This window comes from Microchirus variegatus (genome assembly GCF_963457635.1).
Source record: "Microchirus variegatus genome assembly, chromosome: 1".
In the NCBI taxonomy this organism is placed as follows: domain Eukaryota; kingdom Metazoa; phylum Chordata; class Actinopteri; order Pleuronectiformes; family Soleidae; genus Microchirus; species Microchirus variegatus.
In genome coordinates, this window is record NC_139802.1 from 16,369,378 (window position 1) to 16,392,328 (window position 22,951).

General features: G+C 39.4%; 1 protein-coding gene across 1 annotated transcript in view; it reads right to left on the reverse strand.

Annotated features, from left to right (window-relative positions):
* Window positions 1-22,951, reverse strand: part of ncalda (neurocalcin delta a) — a 51,418-nt gene that overhangs the window by 23,650 nt on the left and 4,817 nt on the right. Inside the window, exon 3 of the mRNA XM_083897967.1 lies at window positions 15,762-15,814. The gene's annotated coding sequence lies outside the window, so the exon portion shown is untranslated. The remainder of the gene's footprint in view (window positions 1-15,761; window positions 15,815-22,951) is intronic.

A 22,951-nucleotide genomic window follows, 5' to 3' on the forward strand; every position in this document is an offset into this window, starting at 1 on the left:
CCATCAGTATTGAATTGTAGGTTTTTGTTCCCCTGAACATGACAACTTTCCATAACAAGAAAAAAGACCAACTGCGGAACACTGCGTCTGAACTGTCGTCAGGCTGAAGACCAACGCAACAGAGCAGTCAAATATCTAGTGAACATATTAAATATTTCCATAAGGATGACTGATGTGATTTTAAAAGGTGTTTTTTCCTCTCCTTACGATCACTGATGAGTCCCAGGCCACAGCTGCTCAGAGGCTGGAGGCTACCCATACTTACTATCCCTTCTTGAGCACAATTCATTCAAATATGATTACAACAACAACAACAACAACATTAAAATTCATGTTCAACTCAAACAGAACCTAATGTACCTTTTACACCATGTAATGATCAGAATGGTACAAATTACACCCCTAGTGCACACCTTGTCAACAAAAGGTCAAAACCTATATTGATTATGAGATCTCAGAGTTCTTAAGCTCAATGTCTGAAGTAACCGTTACCTGCTTATGACATCTAAGTCCAGTCTAGGTTTTGTTCCCCAACTGACTCCAGAGGCAGTGACATCAAGTAAGCTCTAACAGAGTGGGAGTTTATGAGAGAGGGGCTATATTTAAAAATTTTCCATTTTAAACTGAATGCTACACAAGTCATCCTTGAGTTATACCATTAAACCCTTTGGTAAATGTATTGTATCTATGTGGGTACACATGCATGAAATAGAAAAATAGATAGTGTCAATTATGTTTCACTGCAGTTTCAATGTCTATATTTGTTGAATCCTTTAAGTAACACAACACTTTCTGTAAACATTTAAAAGTAATAGCACTCCAGTGTTTCAGTTCCCTGGATCCATTCACGTTTTCAACAATGTTATTGTGAAATATTAGCAGGACTGGCAGACGAAAGGTTTCAGGCGGAAGAGTCCTGACATTAAGTTGATTACAGACACATATTTAAAACCATTTTAGTTATGGGAAGGTGCATGGTGCATGCTGTGGCCCTGGCTTAGGACTTAGCCCTGCACTCTGTGATACAATTTCCTGGTTTTAAAAATGCTCCATCACTGAGCTAAGCTGACATTATTTAGATTAAAATGGAAAAAAAGAGTTCTAACTGCTTCCTGAAGAATCTGTCTCGTCTCTTATCACTGAGCATATTCCTCCCTTTAACTTTTTGTTTCCCTCTCTGTCTCCGACTCCGACTCCGGTCATAAATCAGCAGTTACGTGAATGGCCTTAAGTGTTACATGAGACATCCTTAAGTACAAAACAGGATGTCATAGAACCCTGGCTCATATGGGTCTGCTGAGAGAGAGAGAGAGAGAGAGAGAGAGAAGCAGAATCAAGATATTTTCACCAAGTTTTTAAATAGATATGGGCATAAACACATTGCAGCTTGTGTGTGCGGCCTCTGTTGCAGTGGAGGCCTTGGAGAGAGACACGTTATGTTTTTCCATTGCTAAATGAAACAGAGTACAGCTCTGGCTATTGTTCCGGTTGACTTGTAGATTCAGATACACTCTCGTGGATAAGCAACACTTTGAATAAAACGCATACACGGCCAGGGACATGCACACAACTCACTGCCATTCTACTTTCACCCACCTGCAAAAACCACATAAAACTGCATGTTAGGACTCAGCGATAAAACAATCTCGAAATGGGATTGCGACACAATTCAGGTTGATAATGGTGATTTGCTTTTGGCATATACACTCGAAACATACAGGTAAAATATAGTGCTTTTGACAATTTGGGCTAAACTTCCACATGGGTAAAATGTCTGCCTGGCAGACTGTGTTGCTGATTTTGATGAGGTTTTTTTATGCAGTGGGATGAAAGCAGTTGTGTATATTGTTTAAAAGGTTCAGAAGCTGTAGCTGCATGAATAAATACTGCATCTCCTAAAACAGCAAAATGGCAAAAAATCTGAATAGAGTAGCTGATGGGGATCATCAAATAGATAGTAAGGGCTGGGAATCGGTCCAATACTGGTCAAAATCACTGGATCAAACTTCATTTTTTGGACAACAATAATTGGAGAACTATGTCTGTGTAATGACTCAGCACAAATGTGTTGTTAACAGCTTCATACATTCATAAATGGTTTAAAATAACTGCATTGGGCTGATATTGATATTGGCAGATACTCAAGTTTGTGATCAGTATCGGTATCGGACACAAAATAGTGGAACTGTCCCATCCCTACTCGATAGCCATATAAGCACACTGATTTTCATATGGACAAAGCAATTTAAGGTTTTTATTTTATTAAATAAAATGTTGCTAACATAAATCAATGAACGGGCACATGAGATCATCTACCACTTACTCCATTGATAAATTTAGCCGTAAAAGCTGTTTCATTGCTCATCTTTAAATGGTCAAAGCTATAGAATCATTTATTTAAAAAGTACTAACTTGGGACTCTTGCTAGAAAACACACACAAACACACACACAGACTCTGCTGCAGGATGTCAGATAAAGCCACTGGCTGTATGCTTAAGGCATGTGTGTATTTCAGTGTGTGGGTGCCATTGTCTCATTTTTCAAAGTAAGTACAGTAGTGCCAAAATAACAAATTTATAACACATATAAACCAAACACAAAGACACAAGATTAGAAATAAAAAAAATTGACAATTTGACATGAATCTTCCGTTTCCTTAGTCAAATGTCAGCTCATTTCCTCTCATCTGATCACTACTGCAGATGCAAGTCTACGTCTAATAGTGATCCTCTACATCTTCTATAAGCAGGTATTTGGTGTCCAATACCTATGTCACATCCTTGAGTATGTACACCAATAGAATATTAGTCCAATACAGTCATTTTACATTTTTAAATTATGGTAGTTACTTTGTAAGAAATATTCTTCTCCCATAAAGAAATAAGCAAACCAAAACATGACTCAGCTAAAATGCAGATCTTTATTTACATTTTAACATAGTAGGTGGGCAAGATATACCGTCTAACACAGTGGTTCTCAAACTTTTTATACCAAGTACCACATGAGAAATGCTTCAGCTCTCGGAGTAACACCATTATCGCCAACGCCAAAATACACAGTAGAACAGTAAACAGTATTTATGATTTTCCTCCGAGTACCACCAGGGGAAAGTCACGTAGCACTGGTGGTACACATAGTCTAAGATAACATCGCATTTGTCGTTTTAAAGACGTGCAAACTTATATGATCGAGGATTTAATTACTTCACATAAAAAATAATGAAACACTCATTAAAATAGTGGGCCCAGGTGATCACACAACCTCTCGCTAGCATCCTCCCTGCCACACAGGTTATGCTAATAGGGAGAAAACATGGACATTCAAGCCCCTCCAACAAAGTTTTTAAAAGAGTTATATTAGTTGCTCTTGCTTGTATGCTTCAAGTTCTAAATGATATCGACTAAATATCGTGATTATTTTTTACCCATATCGACCATCCCCTACTGCATAGTAAAGTGTGTTATAAGGATGCTTCGATTGCATCCGATTTTTATCTTTACAATATCCTATCCAGTGATTTTGACCAGTATCAGACTGATACCGATACAGTATTGTATTGAGTATTGTACCAGCTCATGGCTCATTACAAGTCCACAAAGACATGTTACATGCTCTTGGCTTGTCTGTACTGCAATTACAGGTCTAAAATGTCACCTCCTTTGGACAACACATCATCAGACACACAGCTGACTGGCTGCTGGAAGAAGAGGGATCATGTAGATCATTCTACACAATGCTGCACACAACCAGAATGATTCCTGCACTGTTTTCGATGAGTCATTAAAAACAGCTCATACCTTAGGGCACAGTTTGACAGAACGTCTTCACAGCAGATAAAAAAGAACTCGGAGAGAAACACGAAGGGGAGCAATCAAATCAATTGACCCCCACATTATCCTTCTTTGCACCCTATTAATGTAAAAGTGGGCTAGTATGCCTTTGTGTGAGACACACGGAGTTGAGGGTGTGTGTGTGAGGGTGATTCACAGTATGGAGGAGTGGGGTGCAAGGAGAAATTCCAATATATATATATATATATATATATATATATATATATATATATATATATATATATATATATATATATATATATATATATATATATATATATATATATATAAATGTATAAATAAATAAATAACCTTTGGATGAAATGTCACAGTATTTAATGTCTACAAAATCAAAATTGACCTTCAGCACATATCTCTGAGAGTTCCCATCCACTCTGACAGGGGTGGTGGTGGTGGCAGCTGCTCTGCCCCTCTCCCTACTTCTAACTCTCTAGCAGACAGAGCCAGCAGCACAAACCACCGCCTCTAACATTAGTAACACTTTGGGGGTAAAAACCCATGTGGAGCTGCCGATCACATCTAGTCACAAAACGCACGACACACTCAACCCCCGTAACGATCACACTCCCTTTCTCTCTTTTCTATCATCACTCATTTCCTGCAGGGTGGCGGGGTGGGGGAGTGAGGGTGGTGGTAGCTGAAAACAGATCTGGCTGTGTTTGCTGAGAAAGAAAGCAGCGAGCATTCTTCACGCTGCTCTGAAAACTCAAACACCACACTACATGTCTTCAAAGTGTTACAGAGTGACAAAAAGAACTGCCCAACATTAAATAAGTCTCCGACTGAGGATGCAACTAAACGACCACTTCCCTTCTGCACAACAATGCGGCTCAAAAACACAAGCAAAAAGCTGCCCGTTACCCAGCTTTAACTTGCTGCACTGAAAGCACACACTGGTTACTACAGAACACAGTATTTACGCAAACCAAAAAGAAAAAAAAACACACAGGAAGCTTACCTCACACTGTAGCAACGTAAAAGCCGCTCAGCAGTCCATCACCCAGCACTTTCGCCCTAAACTAAGTTTGTGTCAGTAGCAGCTGCAGAGGAAGCAACAGAAGCAACAGGCAAGAATAAAGGAGTGCAGCAAAAGGAAACAAAGATGAGAGCGGGAGAGAAGGAGATCAGTGAGCAGTGGAGGGGAGGGGGGGAGGAGAAGAGTTATGAGTGAATCAGAAAGACAGAGCTCATCGACACTGACAGACTCTCAGAGACTCCGAGTTTGAGCAGGTTTGTTAAAAGCCCACAAACCAACTCGCTCCTCTGCCTGCCTGCCCAGCTTGACGTCAGAGCAGTCACGTGACCGCAGTGTGGTGTGGAGGGGAAATGAAAGAGGAGGGGAGACGGAGAGAAAGAGAGTGAGACAGAGAAACCTGCGTTGCCATAGTAACAGGCACACTGCACCGCTATGATTTCAATAGGTCATCTGACAACACACACACACACACACACACACACACACACTGGTAAATGCAAAGCTCAGAGCTGCACAGACGTGATAAACAGAGTGAAGGAGTCTGAAGAAAAACATCAAGATAACTAGACATTGATACAAAATGGTTAAAAGTTCCCATGTTTCATTTTCATGGTTCACAAAAACAGATGCAATCAAAAGAGGAAAGTAACAGACAAACTGCACTTTTCAACTTGTGCTTAGACCTGGCTGAACCAAAAATAAGCATTTTCTGGTCATTGTTTGATTATTATTCAGGACCTTTTTTGAGGAGAATGTGTGTAGAGATTTTATTAGAGCTTTAAGGCTCCATGTATCTTTTAATAAAATTCCATACGTTGACACTAGAAAACATGACACTAGAATTGGACCTTCCCACTATGTGGCCAAGAATATTGCTTTCAATTATTCACTAGACGACATTTGTGTAAAAAGGTGTAATGAGAAAGCTAAACTTAAAATAAACCGATTAAATGCCATCGTTTTTTAGCGAGGACGAAAACACGACTGCTGCGTTTTTACTTACTTTTTATTTAATTTGATTAAATATAATATTGGGAAATCAAGAAGGAGCACACCTTAACACAGATTACTTTCTAAGTATACTCTACACTAAGATTTACATCCAATAAGGAAAAACATGATAATCAACAAATGTGACAAATAACAGTGGGAATGGGCTAATAAGGCAGCTTGACTCTATAAGGTGATGGTATGACACAGAGACTAGACAAAGAATGAGGGTGTGCTTTGTGAGAAAAAAAAAATTAGGGTCAACCAACTCCCTCCTTGTCCCACCCTCCACCAAGCTGCAAGTATGAGCAGCTTTGGTTTGATTATATTCATTTGGAAAGCATCTGCTGGCCTGTTGAATGGAGTGTTGAGGGGCCCAGAGCAGGGTGGGGTTGAGGTCAGTCAAGTATAAAGCAACCCCCCCCACCCCCGCTGGACTACTGTGAGTAAGGGCATGTATGACGAAGTAAGAGGCACATGGAAGATGAAATGCCACACAGGGCAGAGACATTTGGCAGAGTACTGGGATATGTAATTTAATGAGGCCTGTGCCTGGGACGGATAGTGGTTCAAATTCATTTATAAAAACCCGTAATTTGTTCTAAAAAATTCAAGCACCCCCTTGCACGTGCTGCCATTGCCGCTCCCCTAATACACAATAAATTTCACAGTTTTTATTACTTCATTGACAATTTTAATAATAATTGCTACCATTGCATCCATAACATACAGCATTCACTAGAGTAGGATGGAATAAACACTGTCTGAAGGGCAAATCACTGACAACAGGAGGAACTCCAACAGCTTTCAAAGCGTGAACTATGAACTATCACCTTAATTTAACAGCTTCATTGTCATTGTGATGGTTAAATGGCTTATTGAGAGCAGATTGGGGAATGTCTTCGCCCCGTCTACTGTCTGTTAGTGGAAAACCAGTCTCAAATCTTGCAAGAAACAAATTGCTACACGGCACTACACAAAACATAGTCAGGTACCAGCTATAAGATCAAGGCAGTGGTAACGTTATTTTACACATTTGAAGACAAATTCACACTGGAGAGGGGAAATAGGGGGGAATCAGCAGTGAGTTTTGATGACAGTGATGTTTACGCTGGCGTCGTTAAAATATGTAATCCGAAACTGTAGGGGGAGCTCCGTAGATCTAACATCTAATAAAGTTACTGTCGGTTCTAAAGACAAGCGGCCCACCTTAATTTCAAATATTATCGGCTCCAGCGACCCTCATGTGGAGGATAAAGTGGTAGCCAATGAATGAATGGATGAATAAATAAAAAGTGACAGCCCTAGACTGTAGCTATTCTGATGAGGAGAAATGCAAGAGACACAAAGGGCTCAGATGATGTAATGAGAGTCTGAGTGTCAGGTGGGCTAATCTGTAGAGAGATGAATTAGTTTGATTAAAACCAGAGACCTGGGATTAGTAAGCGGACGTCTGATGCCTGAACACAAAATGTACTCTTTCACTTTATGCTTTAATCCTTTTTCCACGAATCAAATCCCACTAACCCAGGGCTTTTGTCTGCAATGGAAATGAATACAATCTGCATTCACTCTACGTAGAGTCAAATGACTATGTGATGAAAACATTTTGTAAAATGCTTCCATGGTAGAGATGTAAATGACAGCTGCTTATATCTTTTTCAACTATTCTCTTTTGGCAGTTTTAATGCCGAGTCTACACCTTTTCCAGCACAATTTTCAAGCATGCACTGCTCCAGCAACAATCAAAAATCATTAAGTTGCTTTGTTCTGTTGTATGTTGTGTTTCCTGCTTCCTCTACTTTGTTCTCTGGTGCATTTGTTATTTACAGCAAAAAAACAGTGACAACCTCCTCTACTGGCAAATGAAAGGGACTCAATCACCTATTTTCTGGCAGGTTTAAGTGTGGTGTAAAAGCGGTTTAGTAGAGAAACTGTGTTTGTGATGTTACCAGAGCACTCACAGTAAAGGCTTTGGTGGAAACACTTTTTATTCACATTAACTGACTTGAAGCCATCTGTTATCCAAAACACATCGAGTTGGGTAGCAAGTGGACTTGAAGACTTTTCACCTCTCATGGATAAAAGGTGAAACATCTTCAAGAAAAACAGTGAATGTGTTCACCTGGCTGTGGAGCTCATTTCCAGTATAATTGCCTTCAGCACTATTTTGCCAGCTAGCAACACATGCAGTATGTTCAGTAGAAACAAGGCAAACTGTATTTACTTTGAGAGCCACAGGTTGAGACACTGACGCAAAAAACTGGGGAACGATAAAGGCACTTGGTATAAGAACACACTGTGGAATGTGACCGTAACACTCACCACTATACTGCATTTCTAATCGTAGCCTGTTGATTTTCAATTAAAAAAACAAATAAAACACAAAACGCAGGAACCGTGGACCACCTTTTTCTGACTTTTTGAAAAGTCTTTATCACCGATTTCTGACTCTGGACAAAACTTGTGCACAAGCATGCAACCAGCTTCTCTCTCTCCCTGTGTGTGTGTGTGTGTGTGTGTGTGTGTGTGTTAGGATGTAGGGTGGGTTCACAGGCACTAGAGGGAATTCCTTCCTCCAGAATTCTCAGGAAGCAACAGCATGAGAGGAAGAGAAAACAACTTCTCTTTCCAAGGCAAACCCTTCAGAAGTTGTTCCTTTGGAAGAGGAAACACTCCCTGTGCTGTGTCAATGTTAGAAACTCACCCCTAAATAACTGCAACATTGTCTGCAGCATGTTACTAAAATCAGCTCAGGTTACAAAAAATGGCAAATGCACCCAAAAATACAGGCAGTTCAGGACAATGAACTGCCTGTATTTGTTAGGACTGAATTGTGAGACCTTGAACCTAAACGTTGTGTTAATCTCAGCTGCTATTAGATTAGATACCAACAGATTATAATAGATATCGCATTACATCATTACATTTTCACAGCTGGATTAGGAGCGCTGTTGTTGGACTGCTACGTTCTTCATGATTTGAGTTAAAGCTCAACATGGTGTGATACAATACATCACTGAGCAACGGTCACACTGCAAACACACAGCCACACAATATAGCATTGGACCATGCTAAAATTCTAAGTTTAAGATTGAGGTATTACATGAAGTGAAACATAATTTTATTTAAGGGTTTATTATGAAATTGTGTTCAGACAAATTAGACTATGGTGTGGCACCATGAGTGATTTTAACCCCTGACCCCACAGAAGTCATAGGGTAATTTTGGGGGTTGCCAATTCATAGTGGAGAAAATATAACACACAGGGTTTGGCTGATCATGACTGGCAACTGACAGACATCACAATGTGGAGTCCACCCTCTCTGCTACACACATACTAATGTAATTGCTCCTGAAATAACCATGTCTATGGATCTGCTCTGCTTCCTGTGTGCCACTGCAGCATTAACATACACAAACAGGCGAAGTGATGCACGAGAGGCAAGACATGGAGCCAAGATCCACTGATCTAAATAGTTTTAGGTTATTTGATTGTTCAGTACATTACAGATTTAGTTATCCAACTTTCAGCTTTTATTAATTAACTTGCCTTGACGAATAAGCTGCCAGAAAAGCAGGGAAGTTTAAGTGCCTTACATAACAAATCGATGGAAGCATACAGGAAACAGGGATATAGTGATTCTCCTATAGTTTGTGGTGCCTCACCATTTTCCTCAACAAAGTTAAAGCAATGTTTTGAGAAACATAACAGAGGGAACAGAGCTCTACAGAGAACACTGTGGTTAATGTGTATACTGTCTGTACCTTAACTGCATTTAACTTGGACTGAAATCTCAAATTCAAAAATAATATTACATAACAATGTATAACATACATTGATAAAATACAGAATTTTCATGACTGAGATGCTTCATCAGCACTATCAAATACAGTGAACAAAGGTAAATGGAGCATGTTCGATCTTCACACTGACTGTTGCAGCTCTGTGGCATAAGCCACAGACATTCTCCTTGAAGGCAACAGGCTTTCCTGTGTTGTCTGAGAGTAGATTGTGCGAGTTTCCAGGAATGAATGTCCACAGGATTCGGGACGGTGAATCAGGAAGTAAAATAACAACAATTGCTGGATGTTCTGAAGAGAAACTAATTTATGATAATGCATTTGCCACTTTCGTGTTAATATAGGTGCAGAAAGACCAAAACACCCTTTACCTTTTGCCCTAGTGGCCCTACTACTAACTGAAGTGTCACAAAGCTTAATATTGTTCACTGCACAGACAGTTTGCACCATTTATTCTGTAAACCTTCCATCATCATCATCATCATCATCATCATCATCATCATCATCATCATCCTCTATTCTCTATGTAAGCACACTGCTCACATTAACAAATGTTTCATCTCTGCTGTGTGGGTCAACAAGTGGGGATGTAGTTGTCTGATGTATTGTCACTCCACCTACAGAAGGAACTGTCAACACAGGACAAAAGCCACAGTGATGATGAGAATGTGGTGTTTCCCTATTGTACTTGTCACCTCTCAATTCAACTGCCAATAACAACACATTCAGGAACCAGGAGAATCCTGGCCAGTGGAACGTGGAAGTTAAATAATGTCCAAAATACACCATATGGTTATGACGTGTACATGTGCAGCCATGCATACACTTAAATACAGAGGGGAAACCACACACGGCGACTCATCTGGCACTATTCTGCAGCAGTCATATTCAGGGTCTTGAATACAGCAGCTGCTGTAATGGCTTATGGCTATAGCTCAAATTTGTAGCTGAGATAGTTTGAAAACAAATCTCATGTTACATAACTGCAGTACATGTGGTGGGCGAGCCGATGCAACTTGCTCAACAGGATAATCTTATTTACCATGCCAGTTGACAAAACAAGAAAGCCTCTCATTGATCCAGGTATTGTGTTAAAAGACTGAAGATAAAGCCTTCTTATTACAGTTTTCCAAAGTTGGAACCACATATCATAAAGTTTTAAACTAATTCTATTGTTCAAACCCAAGAAAAGTCATGCTAGCGCAGGGATTCCTTTTTTTGACCAGTGGGAAAGGAGCCTACGACAGACTTCCTGTTTACAGCCCAGGACTCTGGCACATCAGTAATCATTATCCTTGATTAACAACTGTTGATGATCATATTAGATATGCTGCTGTTTCATAATTTTTTGGGGGTGTTCGATTTCTTTACAGTCATCTCACATAATACTGATAGTCCAAATTCCATCTGTAAAACATCTAACATATTTTTTAAAAAGGCTGAACAAAAACAAAAACAAAAACATTTTCTTCCTTCGGGAAGTGTAAGCACTACCATGACTCATCTCTCTTAATAGTCATAGCAATTATTAGTGTGCATCACTCAACCTTTGATGTGTCTGTATATTTCTTCATAATCCAGAGTGGCAAGAAGAACATTATTTATTTATTCCAGCAGTTATACAATCTGCAGTGTCACAAGAGTTTCTCAAAACTCTTGCAACCCACTCCATCTTTGGTGATTCACCAGCTATAAACAGAAGCCAGAAGAAAAACCTGGTGACCAGTCTGTCCCACCTGTTTTTCTTTAAAGCAGAGAGAGGACTGACCAGAGCCCACTGTCTCAGTCTCTCTCTTATCGTGAAGCAGCAGGTTGGGAGTTAGGAGTGGGAAATAGACACATTGCCATCTCCCATATTAGTCATGCTCTGGCTCCATGTCCACTATAGTGATGCACATGCACATACTCTGCACATTTATCAATAATATTTAAACTGAAATGGAGCAGTTGTCTCTACATATTAATGATTTTCTACTGGCATGGAATGGGTAGACAGATGTAACCAGCCTGTCAGACAGCCCGATTCATCAATAAGCTCATAGCACCAGCCATACCACTTTTATTTGTATTGTCCAGGAACTTCCTGTGAGTCACCTTCTCCCCCTAGGTTTAGACAAACTGAGAATGTAATCAGGAAGAGGAACTTGTCTTTATTAATTTTTCTCTATGACATTTTCCGTGTCCTTCCACAAGTTTGCTTTGTCTGTCAAAATCTGTGTTTTTTAAAAAAACACTGCATTAATAATATGTATATAATTATTATTGAGCACAACACTGTTCAACATTTCAGTGATGATATTTTTTCACTGCCGAGGCGAATCGAGTCTAGCCGAGCCGGTGGAAACACGCCATTAACAATAGATGCCTTTTCATTATCACACAGTACAACGTTTCCTGTCAGGCAGCTTTTAATAAGCTCCCTGTGTTTGTTTAGAAAATACCTAAGAATGATGAACTTGCAGTATAGGCATGTTGATACATGAACCATATTTGAATGTCTAGTATATAGAAGTTGTGCATGATTACTTGAGAGGTTATTGCAGTAAGTATGGCTGCCACGAGAACCCTGATGATTCACATCACCATCAGGAGGGCCACAAGTTTTTCATTTCATATTTTATGAATCACACAGCAACTACAACCCGGGGTGTTGAGAGGGATTGGAAAACCACTTTTTTTGTAATATACAAATCAAAACATTTATTGCTCATAAAAAACGCAAAACTTTATAGACATTGAATCAGATACTCAAATGTTTTCATCAAACAAATCATGGTATTATGTCGAAATATGTCAGCAATGATAGGAAGTTGGAAGATGATGGATACCCGTTTCACTTCGTCCAGATCCACTTTTAACATAGGTTCAACTAGACTTTGGCTGTTAATCCATGTTGGCTCCTTCAAGTAATGGCAATCATCTTTAATCACTGTGGGTTTTTCCCAAGTTGGTGCATCAGTCTAAAAATACCATATCATAGTAACAGTCTACATAGTGTTTTCCCCGCCATCTCCAGCAGGGCATCTCATTAAGAGATAAAATAACACCAGCTGCTCTTACTGCTGTAAGAGCTGTCAGAGAATGTGAGCTAATCCTTCTAAACACAACGTAGGTTATACCTCCTCTGATCAGAGGTGCAATCTGGAAGTCAGAACACCTTGAATAAGATATTCTTTAATCTTTGTCAATTTACTGGGTTAGCAGCTTACAGTCAGTCAGACACACACACCTTTAAACACCTTTACCTCAAATCAAAATTCAATAGGTGTCAGATCCAAAATATTCACAACTGTGGCCACAGAAGACAATCTAATACATACTGCACATAAGTCACATCATCATATCACTCACTTTGCAGCAGTTGCCAGATACTTCAGTTTTACCACTGTTTCAAGGGGTTTACATTTGATGCATAGATGAATATCACACTCACAGTTAGCTTATCTTGGAATTAAGATGAGAAGCAGCAGCCACTTTCTAGCTTTAACTGAACACTTCATCTATCATTTCAGAACTACAGTGAGTGAAGCTTTCATATCTGAATAAAACCACTTAGACAAGTGGTTGTCATCTTAAAGAAGTTCAGAGGTTACAGTGACCTGACAGTTGCAGTTGACCCTTGTAAAGCAGTGGGCCTCTTCAATAGACAAGCTGCAGCTGTCTCTTCGTCTGAGAGCCCCCTCAGGCTGATGTCTATGCATGTGTGCGTGTGTGTGTACACTTGTATTTGTTACCTCTTTGGGACCTTTTCTGGCACGAGCATTGACCTAATCAGGTCTAGTAGTCCTCATGGGGACCTAAACCCTGGAACTAATAGAGCAGAATCTAATTTCTGAGGCACTGTTTAAGTTTTGGGATAAGATTTTAATTGTGGTTAGGTGAAGGTTATGGATAGGCATTAACTGGTTTACAATTAATGCCTTAATGCTACTTGCCTTTCTCAGATCTGTGAATTGATCAATGTAAGTTGCATCAGTAAGCGTCAGCTAAATGACATGTAATGTAATGTAAATGAATGGAAGTCAATGCAGTGTCCCAAGCAGAACAGCTGTGCAAACATGTTTTGACATTTTGGATGGTCCTCACAACTTTAATGGCTATTTTGAGGGTTAAGACTTGGTTTAGGGGTTAGAGTTAGGCACTGAGTTGTGACGGTTAAGGTTAGGGACTAAGGAGTGCATCATGTCAACGAGTGTCCTCACAAAAAATGCTGTAGAAGAATGTGTGACCAAAAGTGTGTGTGCATGTGTGACTGTGTGTAAAGGCTTGTGTTTCGAGGGATTTGAGGGCCTGGGAACTGTGTCGAAATCATGTCGGTCTTCCTCTGGCTCATCTCTGAGTCATGGGAAACAACAGTTACCAAAAACAACAGCGCTCGGGCACAATGCAGCTGGACCACCGAACACTGTGCTGTTTGACCTCAAAGGTCAATGAATACAACACTATCATTTACTATGAAAAAAGTTGAGCTAAAATTATCAAGAAGGCCTCCTTGAACTTGTGTTTGTCCCAATGAATCAGATGGTTTGATACGTTTGACCAGAACAGAAATCTCAAAATATGATTATGTTATTAACCTCTTCTTCACGGATGCCCTCAGTACAGAGGGCAGCGTCACGCGCATCGACAAAAGCGCCATAAAACCATATCTAACTTTAACAAACACAGACATGCTGCATACCCATATAAAGGTCGAACAGTTGAAATACTGATGGATCAAACCAGCAGGAGCGAAAAAAAAACAACGTTACATCGCACACACTGAAAAGCGGCACCGGAGCATGTGTAGACTGGACAGCGGAGAGTCCACAGCTTCCAGCGGTACCATTTCTATCACACTAAGACCAAGATTCCGGGATCCAGCCCCAAAATAACATCAAACAACAACTGACTTTCAAGAAATACAAGCAGAAATGTTGTCTTACCTTTGCTGTTTATCAAAACAAGTTATTTCCACCGGAACAAAACCACTTCTAATGAAGAACTACACTTTCCAGCATGCTTTTGGGACTATTCCCGGTCTGATTGATCATTACAGATTGACATTAGATCGTTCTGATTAGAGCAGGGCATACGTCCGCACAAATGCGTCATATACATTTATGTTCTTTTGACCCGCGAATGAAGTCATTCACACGCATTTGGAGACCGGGGTCTGATACTACCGGTTTAGGGGTTTAAAACGAGCTGCCAATCACCCACATTGACCAAGGTAAGCCAGAGCTATGACGCTGCGTAACTGAAGACGCTGCAGAGTCACAGAGTTACAGAGTTGTTATTCCACACTGCACAGGGAGCATCGATTTACAGTGAGTTATCATATATATATATATATATTTTTTTTTTTCCAAAACAAGTTCTTTTTAGACCAATAGTGACATGTTAATAACATTAAATGGGTTTTAATAATTTGGTACCTAAGAAATCTCAAATGGCACAGATGGTGCCAAACTGTGCCAAAAAGAGAGAATGCCAAGACATCTCTTTACTAAAACCTCTGTAACTGTATTCTGCTTCACTTCTACAGCATCAGACAGCTCATGTCCACATGTTGTTACATGACCTCCATGTGTTTTTAAGCTCCTACTGCATATTTTAAAGGTGATATTTGCTTTAAAATGCAATATTTTTTTAGGCGAGAGAAAAAAATCCTTCATTTATGCTGTGTTCTACTCTGACACAGTGGCTTTTACAGTGAAACTTACTCTGGTGGAATCTCACAAGTGTTATCTTTATTTTGATACCAAGATAATTCACATAGAGCTTGTAACTGCAGAGATTTACTCTATTTGGTTTGGGCATGTCATTTTCGAGCAGGGACTCCAAAAAGAGGGTCAGGGAAGAAGAGGCTACGATCTTGCTGCTCTGAACATGTGTAAAATAAATCAAATCCACATTCTGATCTGAGGTATGAAGAGAAGTTTCTTGCTTGTCACATTCTTCTCTTGCCTTGTATTTTGTATTGTGTCATTTTTTTATAGATATTTCTTTGAACCAACACATCAAGCGAGTGGCATGTCCCAATGATTTCTGCATCCACAGAAAACCCACAACAAGGTTGCGAGTCAATCCTGGACGACTAGAAGACTATATTTCAAAATACACTGATAAAACACTAATTAAAATCTTTTGTACGTACCTTTCTGGTCTTTGTTGAGGTGCAAAGGTTGATTTCAGTCTACTCAGTCAGATCTGTAAAAGCAAACATAATATGTATGGTTAAACAAGACGAAACGCCTATTTCCTGCCTAATTCTTGACCCAATGTCGCTCATTTATCAAATGTGCACATAACAAAAAAGCGGGTGTATGATCAAATCCCACACCAGGTGTATGCAAGTTTGACTGTGTGGATATTGGTTATTAGATTATTCTAATACAATGCCTGTTCCCAGATTTACAGGTAAATTAGATACTGCACTGGTGACATCATTTCAGTTTACATTAATTCAGTGCCCAAGTATTGGCTATTGATCACCTTGCTCTTATGAAGCTGGCTCAAGCTGGAGCATGACTCTTCATCTGATTAAAGAGAAAGACATGTCTCTGGTGCTATATATCCACACATTCTAAGGATCTGCGTTAATAATTCATTCAAAATATTCAAACTCTGGGTCAGTGATGAGCCGAGGTCTGGCTGACGCGCAGCAACACTCTTTAGTAGGTATAATCAATCAATAAGTTGTAATATATGATTACTTTTGTATTATATGATAAATTAAATCAACAACGCTGTGACAGCAGCAGTGATTTCTCTCTCTTTACTCCAACTTTTTAGTCTGATAAACAGAACCATGTTTTAAATTCTGACGATATGATGCTTATTTTCAGCTTCTCTTCTTGGTCGTATTACACATCTCATTGTCCTAAAGTCAAACCATGCATATATGGAGTGCATGATATTAAAATGACAATAATTTTCAGCAGCCACATTTTGTAAAGGCTAATCAGGCATACACCAGGATTGGGTGGCGTGTGTGCACGTTTCATGAATCACAAGTGAGACTTGACGTATGGTGATATTTGCACCTAAATCTGCGCCAATTTCTATGCAAGTGTGATACATGAGGGCCAATGAGTATTTAAATATGAGGATAAATGTGATAATTTTCACACTTTCTTCTGGAGAGCATTGTTGCACTCATTTTAATATTGTAAAACCTTTGCCGTATATTACTATTACCATTCATCTTTTGTTTGAGTAGAATAATAGAACAATGTATGAAGCAACATATCTTTCAAACATATAGATTTCATCTTATCCAAGCAAAAGTCCCACAAAATGCAGTCACAATTTACAAAATGAGTATGTAGTCCTAATATGCAAAGTCGATGAATGTTGATGGACAATGACCACAGATCGGAGTAATTTCATTGGAATTAACCATTGGTTTTCATTTTAAATACCAAGCTTCATGACCTGATATGAGCCGATGCCATGAAAGCCTTTTCCTATTGGGTGCCTGGAAGAGGGAAAACTATGAGAAAAGCTACCTTCAGTCGTGCTACAGCGGATGAGGAACAGAATAACTCCTGGGGTTCCTGTCCTTTCACTTCCCCACGCTCTCTCTAACAACACAACTCAGCAGGCAAACCGACAACTCTGCTTGTGTGTGTGCGTGAGAGAGGGAGGGTGTTTCCGCGTGTGCAAGTGTAATGACATTATTATACAAGTTACAGTGGATTAAAAACAATGTACAAAACACAATGCTGCTGCTAATTTGTTTACACACACATAAAATATCATTTTTTTCCTTTCAAGTAAACAGGTTTCCATTTTGCTAACATTTAAACATGGGTTTGGATTCCTTCATGTTATAGAAGGTTTTTATTGGAAGCCAAATTATCAGCAAAGGTCTCCACCCTCATCATCATCATCATCAACAACAACAACTGATGGCTTCATTTTAACAGTCACCGTTTCTCTTATATTCTTTTTGGGCAGATCAAGGACATCTGAGGGACTTAAGCTCAGCTTGTTTCTCTGATAGCTTAATTTTCAGATGGCCAATGACTGAGGTAATCTGTTGGGAAACTGGAAACTTTAAATGTGAGGTGTTACCACAGTAACAGACCCTAAACAGTAGGTCAGTTGTAAGATTTTGCACTTACACACTTATTGCACTAAAACAAATGCTTAATTGAGTGATATAAAAGGTTTGGGGCAATTGACAAGATTTATGTGGCTTATAACCAAGCAACAACCCATTGGTTTTTAATTACCTTTTATTTTTTACTGTTTTGAATAAAAAAAGCTTCAAACTAAGGTAAAATTGTATAATTTGCAGGTACTTCATTTATCTGGATTCATTCCCCTCTCCAACAGCGAAATGTTCCCAGCATCACTGTCCACAAAATCATCTCAAAACATGATGGAACGTGCTTCAAAATTAGAGAAGTGCATGTTTCGTGAAATTCAGCACCTTTTATCTCCAAAAACACCTTTGCTCATTCCAGTCAAAGAGATCTATTTTAACTTCATTAGTGCACGTGACTTTTCCAAAATGTGCCAGGCTTTTGTTTCAATAACATTATTACACTAACAGAGAAGCTGTGACTGTAATAAAAACTTAACTTCAGCAACTTGCAGAGAGAGAAAAACAAAGAGAGGGACTGTTGCCTGAGGAAAAGCTGGGATTTGCAATATAGAAAATAGCCAGTTATACAAAAAAATATTCCAATGATTTCCTCAATCTATCAATGCCTCCCAGTATAAGGGCATTATTCCCCTGGACCCTGGGAGAACTGGTTTGGCTCAGGGCTGTTTTTTATAGTCCCACGAGTGAGAGCAGAACCGCTGGTGTTTAAACACATTCAGGCGCCCATTCACAGACACACAAACATGAGCATGCACCACAGATTGAACAGGTCTTGTGCATATTTCACACACCATTTGTGAAACTACACAAACACTCGCAACGTAAAAGTTAGCCTGACTTAAGACCATATATGGAATGCAACCTCTGGCTCAACAACAACTCAACTTTGACGTAACACTACACGAGCTAAAACAAAACTATAAATAGAGTGACTCGTGTTTGAAAGAATAAAAATAATCCATGACAGAGATCATGCTTTGCTTTGTTTTCAATGCCATTACTTACATTACAAGTACCAATTAAACAGAATGAGGCAATCACGTAGGATTATAATGGTTTATTATTGTAATAAATAATGAGATTATGACACAATCCAATGGAAAGAATGGACATAATGAGAATTTGTGACTGACTTCAAATAAAGACACTGCATGTCTCAAACAGATCTGACAGTTGGCTTTTTTTGCTTGAAAAAAAATGCTAATGAACTGCTAAAGCTAGAGCTTTTTTCCCCCTCGGTCTTTCATTTTCCTTATTCCCCCAACTAATTATTATTTGTTCGTTTTTTTTTTTTTGTCTTTCATAAAGTTCTGCTCATATAGTGTAAATCTATTATAAATGTAGCATGTTTTATACATTAGCTGTTGAGTGTCACCTTCAGCTGGTCATTGTGATTTTACTCTTAGTTCGCCACATCGTCTCTCTGTAAAAAAAAAAAAATCACCAAAGCACAAAAGAGTGTCTGGAAATGTAATGTTTTTTGTGTGAAAATAATTTGACAACAGGGACATGTCGTCCTTTTCACCGATGCCATGGCAACACGTTTCATGCATTACAGGTGAGAAAAAGCACCTAATATGAAAGGTGGGTCAATAAAAAATAGGACATTTCAACTCCAAGAACGATATCATACATTGAAAACCCCTCTCTCCCTCTCTCTTTCCCCGTCTGTCTTGGTGTGCACGCACACATATGCATTGGTGTTAACATTAACAGCATCAGTGTAAATGAGCAGGAAGACTGTAATTCAAAGGATTAACATTTTATTCGCTGGAGGCAAATGGGATCTATTTCTGTTACATTCAGGAGGATAACATATCCCAATTAAGGACACAAAACGACAGCTCAACAAACACATTAAGTAATTAAGTAAGGTCTAAAAATGACAGTGACCAGCTACCATAGAGTTGTGTGCAGATCATCTTTGTTATTATTATTTCTCTCTTGTTTCTTACATTTACAGATTCATTTTGCATCTTAAATGTGTCGTTTTGTGATGTAAAGGTGATATTAAGTAAGGAGTAAAACCAAAAGTCCTCAAACTTGAGCTGGAAAATCTCAAATAATCAGCTTCTTGATAGCCCTCCCTGTCCGACATGGATTTAAACAGATTTGTGAGCCTTCTCTGTGAGACATTTAATTTCAACAATCATTCCTCTGTGACTGCGATCTGGGATTATCCTTGAGGTAACATACAGTACCTGTTAAAACAGAAGACACACACACTGCACCCACCATCCCAAGCTGTGTTGGGGACACCAAATGTATCTGGAGCACTATTCATAATAAATGACACTAAAGGATGCGGTGTGGGTCACATAGAAGAAAATACTTTTCGTGCTCCATTATAAAACCTACTGAAATGGTGGCAGGTATTAAAAACAGCATGAAAAGCACAGGGCAGAAATGGAGAAAGGCTTAACAACGTACTGCCAATCCCCTGGGACACCAGCCCAGGCAGTGTGGGTGTCTGGACGAGACACGCTTTATCACCCATTCGTTCATCTGCTCAGTAAAACTGGGCTTCGGCTGGAACGGGTTGTCATCCTACTGTATTCGCCGAGGTATACTCCTACATGTAACCCCTCCTCTTATTCACTCACTCTCTCCTTCTCTCTCTCTCTTGCGCCGCTTCTTGCGGCAGACCAGCTGTCATGCTTTCCAGCCCACTCATTACCATTCCTCTCTCATGTAACTGTCGCTCCGAGAAGCTTTCATCCCACCTCTCCTCCACTGCACGCTGGGTGGCAAACTGGAGCATTACATAAAGAGGATGTGGGCACAACTCGTGTGTGTGTGTGTTTCAGTGAGGATGCATATTCTCACCTGCGTTGATCAAAAAGGATTGTGGATGTGGATCTGACAGATGATATGGATAAAGAAAAACGAATGGATAATTGCCACATGAAATATCGTCACAATGTTAATATATTCCAATGCAAGAAGAGCCTGTGCAATGTGCTAATTGGGATGTTTCATTTGTACGATTTGGATTTAAAAAAAAAAACTCGGGTCTTTAAAAAAAAAAAAAGTTTTTCACTATATCCGCCAATTTTTAGAATCAAAATAATGAATTTATTGTGAATGTATTTTCTTTACTAGTTAGCACAAACTTTACTTTATTTGAGAGAAATGAACCTCAATAGTATTTTGACAAATTAGAATTTCACTATCCCCAAGATTGTTGACATTCTCTGAATTAATTATAAAGCTCAATATAAAGTTATTTTATGCTTATGCACAATACTAATTATTGACTTCATTTGTGCAGCATTAAACAAACACTTCCCCATGAAACTACATACATAATCGGCATTCTAAGTAGCTAACAAAAATCCCTGTGAAGTCATATCCAGGTTTAAACACTTGTTGAGCGTGACAGGCATTCCGTGCACCATAACATTCTCACACAGTGGGAAAGCCCTGTGCTAATTCAGGGCATCCCCGTGGACTCTTGGCCAGCCAGGGTGTGAAACCAAAGCCTGTCAGTGAAGCTCAACAACTCCTCACAGCCCTCCCAACATAACTGTGCAGCTAGTAGTGCCACCACTTCTGACAAAGACCAATGGCTGTGGTGGAGGGGAGTCACGGTGCAGCTGGTGAGATAATGGAGTGTGTGGTTTAAGGGTGTCATAGTGCATACAATTTTTAGCACTTCAGATTAAAAAAAAAAACCCATACACTTGTTGGGATCTGTTTGACTCCATTTGTCTGAATGCCCATCTACTGTGCACTATGTCTGTTTGGTTTCCCCTCTACAAAAGTTATGAGGTCTACATACCATGTGTGCATTCTGTCTCTTCTTCACTCTACATACAGAACATCAGTCATACAAAGTGAAGCAGCTGGTGTGCAAAACTATACACACACAATCTTTTTAGCCAAGTTCCATAACTTCCTTCAAAAGGATAAATACAAAAAGAGTCTTCATTTGCATGGTTCGAGGCTCCATAACACCTGCCACGGATGATTCTTTTTAATAAGGAATAAGCTATACAGGCCAGTTTATGGTCTCTCATAGCTAGTTAAATTATAGTAAACTGGGGAAAAAAAAGCGTCCAATGGTCACAATGGAAGTCAAAGTGGACGAAGCAAACAAAGAAAGTGATTGTCAGAAAAGTAGTAGTATAACATAAAAAAAATAGTTTAAACCCTTGCACACTAGGGCTGTACAATTTTGGAAAAATAGGTTTCTGAGATTTATCCAAACGACTTTACTTGAGTTTAATATTCACTGTGTAATATAAATCAAATGTGACAGAGCATGAACACACATCACAATTACCATATTACCATATCCAACATGAGTATGAGTTACAAAACTACGATTCATTGTGTGGGGGGTGAACGCTATCCAACACTGCCCAACTATCAGACAGGCCGATCGCACAAATCATACACCCTGCTTTATTCAGACATGACATTTATTATGAAGAAAAACAAGGGAGTCAATTTTATAGAAGAGGATTGTTTCAAACCAAGCAACTAGGAACAACGTGCCATAACTTCATAAACACAGATATGAAGCAGGGTCTTCCTTATATAGTCCCAAAGTGAAATAACATTGAACGTGCAACATGAAAGGCTATGATTAGACATTCTGTTTAGAAGGGGAACCCCACACTGCGCTGCGCTGTAGATAAGTTTGAAGCCACACAAGGAGCAGGCAGAATAGCACATAAAAAGAGAGATGACAGTGTGACATGTCACAGCTGCTGTTTAGACTGCTTATGCATACATGCATTGTTGCCCAGTAGGTTGACCTTGATCACCTGGGTGACATTGAAGAGCCACAAGGACTTCACTATTTGCATTTGGAAATGGAGCAATTTGCCTCTGAGCATATGCATTGTGTATCGTCAGGATATTTGTGGCATGTTTGCAAAGGAGATTTGCCAGCACAACTTACAAACAGATTGCAAATGGTTCCTGAGTCCGGTTTTCAAATATAATTCATGCTTTCAGAATGCTGATAATAGAGTGCAGGGGCTTTTAAGTGGAAAAATGGCTACCTGCTGTGCCCTCAGATTCATACACTGAATGGGCATCAATTGTTAAACTACTCAGACTTCATTACAAAGTTACTTTCCTACTGTCTAAGAAGGAACATAATTATTTTTGCTTTAGTAAGCATTAGGCCGGCCACAAAAATACAGAGCAAGGGCCTTTCTGCACAGAGTTTACGTGTTCTCCCCCTGTGTGTGTGAGTTTTCTCCTGGTCTCTTTGGATT